At 33.5% G+C, this 7,860-nt stretch overlaps 1 pseudogene; it reads left to right on the forward strand.

Moving 5' to 3' along the window:
• The first annotated feature begins 815 nt into the window (after positions 1–815).
• Positions 816–6,963, forward strand: LOC410552 (annotated as a pseudogene).
• Positions 6,964–7,860: the final 897 nt, after the last annotated feature.

Genomic DNA, 7,860 nt, shown 5'->3' on the forward strand with positions numbered 1-7,860 from the left:
ATTTGCCTTCATTTCCGTTTAATAAGCGAATAAAAATTGTTATTTTGTATCGAAATAAAGTATTCTAATAAAGTTAGAAATATCATATAATTATTATTAATTACATAAATATGCACATAAATTAATTTTCATTTATGTATTATATATCCGATTTTTTTCGCATTCTATCATTCTTCGTTTTTCTTTCTATATACAAAATTTGTCAAAAATTTACGCGAAATAAAAAAAAACCTGAATTCCTTCCACTATCGGCAATTATATATCTTGTTCTTTCAAAAGATCGTTTCGAATTTCGAAAGATATTATATATGTTCATTATTGCTATAAAAAGATTGTTTCGAAGTAAAACCCATCATTTTTAATTACGTATTTGCATTAAATACGTATCTTGTATGATACATAAAATTCATATTTTTTTCTTTCATTCGTCTTTCCGTTCTCGTCTCATCCATGATGTTTTTCCTTATCCTCTACCTTTATATTAAAAATAAAAAAGAAATGTCGACCTTTTTATCTTTTATTTTTCAATTATCCTTCGTATCATTGAAACAATTCCTTTTTCAATCCCAACGAGCAATGAAAGATCCCATTCTCAAAGTTCTTGAGAGAGAAATATATACACGCCCTTGAAATTAACTTCCGAGAAGCAAATGAAAAGGCGGAAGCAACGAAAAAAAAGGAAAAAAAAAGAACTTACATGGCAAACTAGAAAATTTAAATAATGATCTCAAGAATTCCGCTGAACGAGTAGGGTTAGCTACGAGGAGGGCATCTCGGCTAACTTATTCTTCGTTCTTGTCCACGATGAACATTGACGCGCAGTCTTTGAGCTGGTGCGCTCAGTAAATAGTCGCTTCGATACATCACCGCTATCATCGATCTCGAATTGAGCAATGATTATATTTAAAGATTATCTTGGAAAATCATTCTAAATTTAATTTCGTGTTTAATTGTGCAATAAGTTTCAAACATTACAAATGTTACTCGAGTTTTAATTTCGGTAAGTGAATCAATCAATCATGCCATTATATCCTATTTCTTTCGAAACTTTTTTTTTCAAGATTAGATACGTTACAAATGTAAACATATTAGAAATACTGACTTTGTGTACTTAGCCGTGATAATGACATTCAAACAAACAATTAACAAAGATTTAATAATATAAATCTTACCTAACCGCAATAATTCTTTCATAAAAAATGAATTTGAAGTATCCAAGTATAATGTACGTATAATGTACGTATATTAAAGTACGTATATATATATACACCTATTTCTTAGATCTGAAATAGATATTTATTCAAAAGTCAATAAACTTTCGAGATCATAAATCAATAAATCGCGTAATGAACAATTTTTTTGCATCATTATGTTAAATTTATGATTAAGTGACATCTTAAAAAAAAAAAGAAAAAAAAATGGTAGAATTGCAATAATTTTAGACGAAGTAGAATCAAGATTGAATCGAAGAAGAAGAAGAAAAAAAAATAGTGAAAATATATTTCGAAGAAGAAAAAATGGAAAAAAATAAATATTATTGTATCTATTTATATCTATTTTATCTATTATATCTATTATATCTATTTTATCATTTTTTTTTTTTTTTTTTAAGATATCACTTAATCATAAATTTAACGTAATGATACAAAAAAAAAATGTTCGTATGTGTCACAGTGAAATAATTTCTAATTGAAATTCAAATAGCCTTGAAATTGTTTTTATGTAAAGTAGATATTACATTTCATTTTCACTTTTTTATTCATTTCTTAAATAAATTCGCTCAGAAGATTCGCTAAAATCTACATTTAGATACGTTAGTAGATTTTTTTTCTTCTTCCTTTCTTTTTTCAGAAAATTATTTTCCCTACGCTGTCACTTTCTTTATAAATATTTTCCTTCTTCATTCCGTTTATCATTTATTTATGTTACGCATTTATTTATTGCACGTATTAATTTCAAGTACACACCACATAATTGTATAATTTGAATTATAATTTTAGAAGAATTCTTTCTCCGTCGTCGTTCATCGTCGTTTTTCTTTCTTTTCTTTTTTTTTTGTTTTTTTTTCTTTTTCGTTTTTTCCATATTGTTTTCAAATAATTATTGCATAAAAATCAAAAGGAGGAAGAATGGAATTTTCTCGAGGCGCATTTAAAATGAAATTCTTCATTATCTATATTATAAATAGATATCCGGTTTTAAAGAAATCAGTTAAATTGCGCAAATTGCCAAAGGTACGTTAATAATTTATTCCTCTATTTTAATTCAATCGATATCGACCGATAATTTTTACTAAGAATTTCTTAAAGAGATTGATAATAATAACTGTACAAGGTAGATTAACATTCGCAGGTAATAAAAAATATAAAAGATATATATATATATATACAATAATTGGCTGATGTTAATGTTAGACATTATTCAAGGATACACGTTGTATAGATACGTATAAACATTGAAGAAACAAATTTGAACAAAAATGTATAAGATCGAGACAAAAATTTCTACATGTGGCCAAATTATAAATTTAAATTAACCGTAAATTAATCGTCGAGCGATCGATTCTTTCTCGCTTTCACGAGGGGAAATTTTCTCGCAACAATTTTAACGTTACAACTTAATTATAATGGATGGAAGATAAAATTCAGAAGGTTACTGAATGATCAATATTTTCTTTCATTTATCATCATCGTTATTATTATTATTATTATTATTAGTAACAGATCTATAAAAAAAATCGCGCAGATAATTTAACAGAGAGAAGAAATATACAAAATAAAAGAGTTGGTTCGAGAGTCGAAGAGTTGAATAAATAAAGTCGAATTTTTTTCTCATAATGATAAATCCGTCTCGAAGAATTTAATAAGGCTCGTGTATCATATAAATCGTCGAATGTTAGATCGTAGACGTGAAACTTGAAATTCAAAAAAAAAAAAAAAAAATTCAAATTCTGAGACTACCTACGGCAAATCTTTTATTTCGTCATTATGAAATTATGCGAATGATATTTCACAATTATAATAAATTGGCTAATATAATTTGAAAAAAACATGTATTTCTAATTCCCATTTCTAAATCTATTTTATATATAATAGCATAACTATATATAATAGCATATAAGAGCGTATATAATATAATTTTATAGCAGTTTCGAAGCAAATATTCAAATTATTATTATAATTTTAGATATAGACAAATTTTTGAGCCACTATCGGAACATATTGATTCAACAATTGAACGAGCATAAATACGTATATAATAAAATGGGTATGGAGATAAAGATTGCAACGTCGACGATGACTGGACGTGAGAACAGGAAAATCATGATAAATGCAATAAATTATTTATTTTCTTCTTATTTCGTCGTTACTAAATAGTTATAATATGTACATATATATGTATAATAAATCTATATAATTAATGTTATCTCGTTACACGGTTATTTACGACGAGATAACAAGGATAATAATGATTGAAAACAATTTTCTGTTAAAAAATTATATTTTATATATATATATATATATATAAACATTGAAACGAAACATTTTTTTGTTACAGATTCAGATTGGAGAGCAAAAGGTGCAATGAAGAAAACGGCGATGAACCGGTTTCTCTTGGGATGATAACCGGAACAATAATAAAAGGGGATCAAGGAAATAAATTTCGAACGAGTGAGATCGTTTAAAAAATATTAATGTGCTCGCGGAATATTCCTTCTATTAATCCGAAATTTAAAGAAGAATATATCCGATCGAACAGAAAGAAAAATCGGAGAGGAGATTGCAAAAAATGATGATCTTGGAAATATCTTAGAAGAATCGCGATCGAAGAAGAGAAAGATTCTTAAAATCGAATGATGCTCACCGGTTTCTCGCGCGTATTCCACGATTATTATTCGAAATATAAGCAAGTCGCTCGAGTCGGATACGGGGCGATCGAGACGAACTCGGCTTCGATCTCGTTTGCTCTCGGAAGCTCGTTCGCGTAATATATTCCGTTTGAAAAAGGGACGAGATAAGAAGCGATAGATAGACTTGTCACTCGAGAGAAAAACAAAGCTCGTCTGGCCTCGCCTCGTTTGTAGTAATAGTTGAAGAAAAAAAAAAAAAAAAAGCGAACGATGAGTCAGAGAAGCGTGTTGCCAGGCCTGGCAAGTATCGACGCGATAGATATCGAGTTCAACGACATCGCGTACGAGGTTGACGGTGGTTTATGGGGAGGCGAGCGGAAGAAAATTTTGAGAAAGATCGACGGCCGATTCAGGAACGGGCAATTGTCGGCCATAATGGGCCCCTCCGGATCGGGGAAATCGAGCCTGTTGAACGCGTTGACGGGTTTCAAGAGGTGTTGCACTGGCCGGATCAGATACATCGGGGGCAGGAGCGAAAAGACAAGGGAAGGTTGCAAGTGTTGTTACATTCAACAGGACGATCAATTTTATCCCCTGTTCACGGTTTCGGAAACGATGTGGATAGCGAGCAGCCTGAAAATCGGCAACGATCTCAACGAAAAGTCCAAGAGGATATTGATCGAGGAGATATTGCACGATCTAGATCTGAGCAAATCGAAGGACACGAGGTGCGGGAGTTTGAGCGGTGGGCAAAAGAAGAGGCTGAGCATCGCGTTGGAGTTGATCGACAATCCGCCGATCATGTTTCTCGACGAGCCGACCACAGGCCTCGACTCCCAGTCCTGCAACCAATGCATCAGATTGTTACGAGATCTGGCGAGAACCGGGAGAACCATCGTTTGCACCATCCACCAGCCAAGCGCCGTTATATACGAGATGTTCGACTACGTCTACCTTTTGGTGGATGGGAGATGCTTGTACAGAGGGGCTACGAGGGACACGATTCCCTATTTCGCGAGCGTTGGCCTCCATTGTCCCAAATACCACAATCCGGCCGATTTCATGATCGAGGTTGTGTCCAAGGAATACGGCAATTTCAACGATCAATTGATCGAGTTGGCAGCGAGGAGAAAGGACGAGTATTGGCAAACGACGGATTCGCTCGCAATCTCGAGGAAGGAGGAGGTGGAGGAGAAAGGGGGATGGGGGAAGGATTCGACGGAAAAAGTCGCGTCGAATCGGCCACCCTCGGAATTCGAGAAACTCTTCGTTCTGATGAATCGTTACATGACCCATTTGTTCAGGGATTGGACCAACATTTATTTGAAATTGGGCCTTCACTTCTTGATGGGCGTGTTGCTCGGTTTGCTGTACTGCGGGGCAGGCCAGGACGGGAGCAGAAGTATCAACAACGTGGGCATGGTCCAAGTAGTTGTCATTTATCTGTGTTACACGAGCATGATGCCTGCCGTGTTGCTATTCCCGTTGGAGATGCCCGTGCTGAAGAAGGAAAGATTCAACAATTGGTACAAGTTGAAGACTTATTACTTCGCCTCGTTCATGTGCACCCTGCCCATACAAATAATATTCTCCGTCGTCTACGCTCTGCCCATTTATTTTATAAGCCAGCAACCGCTCGACGTAAACAGATTCCTCATGTTCTTGATACCGGCAATTTTGATCACCCTGATATCGGAAAGCGTCGGCCTCGTCATAGGCTCCGTCCTAAATCCCGTGAACGGCACATTTTTAGGCGCCATTCTGGCGTGCAGTATGCTAGCCTTCTCGGGTTTCATAGTCCTTTTCAATCATATGCCACGCATCATGTATTATATCAGTTACGTAAGCTACCTAAAGTATTCCCTGCACGCCATCGTTCTCGCGATATACGACTACAATCGGGAGAAATTGTTTTGCCCGATCACATATTGCCATTATAACACGCCCGGAAAAATATTGTCGGAATTGTCGATGACGGATCGCGATTTTTGGGTCGATATCGCGGTGTTGATGTCCAATTACGTGATATTCAAGATAGCCGGTTATTGTACGCTCAAAAAAACACTTACCTTATAAGGGATCGATCTTTTTTTTTTTCGTTTTCTTTTTCTTTTTTTTTTTTTCGAATCACGTTATACTCGCGTTTATAATATCGATAAATAATGGCTGTGGATCGTAGATCGATTATGAAAAAGTTTTAGAATTTAATTTCGTAGAAACGCAAAAAGCGAGCATCCAATTAAAAAAGGAATTAATTAGAACGTGTATTATTAAAAGTTATTAAATGTGTTAATGTAATAAGCAATTGTATAATCGGCAATTAATAATTAATCACTCGTATTTTTTTGCGTTTATAATTATATATTGCATCTTTTAATCTTTTTTTTGTTTTTTTACGTAATGATCCTTTTTTATCTATTTGTATATATGATGTAATAAAATGTAATAAAATTTACAACGAGGAATAAAGATATCAGAATTCAATAACATTTTTTTCGCTTCTTCGAAGAGTAAAATAATCCACCTTCGAACTACGTGTTTTGTTCTCGATTTCGATGGTGTAGAAGAAAAAAAAAAAAAAAAAAAAAAAGAAAAATCATTGAAACGCATTCTTTTTGGAAACTTCTGTTGAAAATCTGTATTACAAACTTGTGCAGGTCGAGGACATTATATGTATGTGTGTGTATAAGTATGTATATGTGTGTGTATATATATATATATAACTTTACAAGATGAAATTACGATTAAAATTGATCAAAATATAATATCTATCGTACGCTGCACTTATCCGATTATACGATTAAAATTATAATTTTAACATATCTAAATAATATATCTACATTATGTATATGCGTTTTTCATCTCATCGTTGCCTCTCAAATATTTGGGTCGATCGATTATTTAGAATGAGACTAATCATCTAAAAGGAATAAAAAAAAAAAAAAAACGATATAAGTAGCAAGATATGATAATTGTGTCGCATATAATACTGGGAAGTGTATATAACTGTACAAACGGAAGCTCGAGTGAGAAAGAAGAAAAAAAAGTATGTCAAGCGATAAATAAACGGAAAAAACGAGCGGAAGAAAATATGTAATTAGAAAAAAAAAAAAGGAGAAAAAAAAACGAAACAAAAGAAAAATAAAAGAAGCCGCAGTCAAGCAACACAACAGTGATTATGGAAAAAATGGCACATTTATTATATTATTAGTGATAATAATATTACTAGTGATAATTATACATTTTTTCTCTTTCTCAAACGAAATGCTCTCAAACTCGACGCACATACACTCTTTTCGTTCTCATATTCCCATTCACGCTCTCTTTCTCTCTCTCTCTCTCTCTCTCTCTCTCTTTCTTTCTTTCCTCATCTCGCATTCTCTCTCTCTCTCTCTCTCTCTCTCTCTCAATATATGCATAATAATTTCATCAGCTCGTGTGCTTCATCGATGTTAATAGAGTCGCATTTGATTTTTGTTAACGATCGCATGCATGTCGGAAAGATCGTTTATCTTGTTAAGGCCCGGTGTTACACGAACTAGCCAACGCCAGACCTGCGTACGTTTCTTCTTTTTTTAATTACATATTATACAATAATAAGTCGATTAAGATCTAATATACACTTGTGTTAATTTCACTTGTCGACTTGTCGTGTGTCTCAAGCAAACGATAAGAGGAGTCATCGGCCATCGCCGTCATCCGATCGCAATTCTTACTAAATTTATACCTCTATCGACCTTTTCTTTTATTCTTATTTTTATTCTTTCTTCTTTTCTTGTATCTCAATGAAACGTATATTTTCCTTCTCCTCTTCTCCTCTTCTCCATTTTTTCTTTCTTTCTTTCTTTCTTTCCTCTTCCGCGTTAACGCAACACGACTTATATAATACAACATAAGACGACCTCGTATCAACGGAGAACGATTGTATCGATCCGATATCCGTGACACGAGTTTCAAAGTTCCGAACGCGCCGCTCTTTTAGGGAAACTTTAAAACTCGTGATCGCGCCA

The sequence above is a fragment of the Apis mellifera genome, linkage group LG14 (genome assembly GCF_003254395.2).
Source record: "Apis mellifera strain DH4 linkage group LG14, Amel_HAv3.1, whole genome shotgun sequence".
In the NCBI taxonomy this organism is placed as follows: domain Eukaryota; kingdom Metazoa; phylum Arthropoda; class Insecta; order Hymenoptera; family Apidae; genus Apis; species Apis mellifera.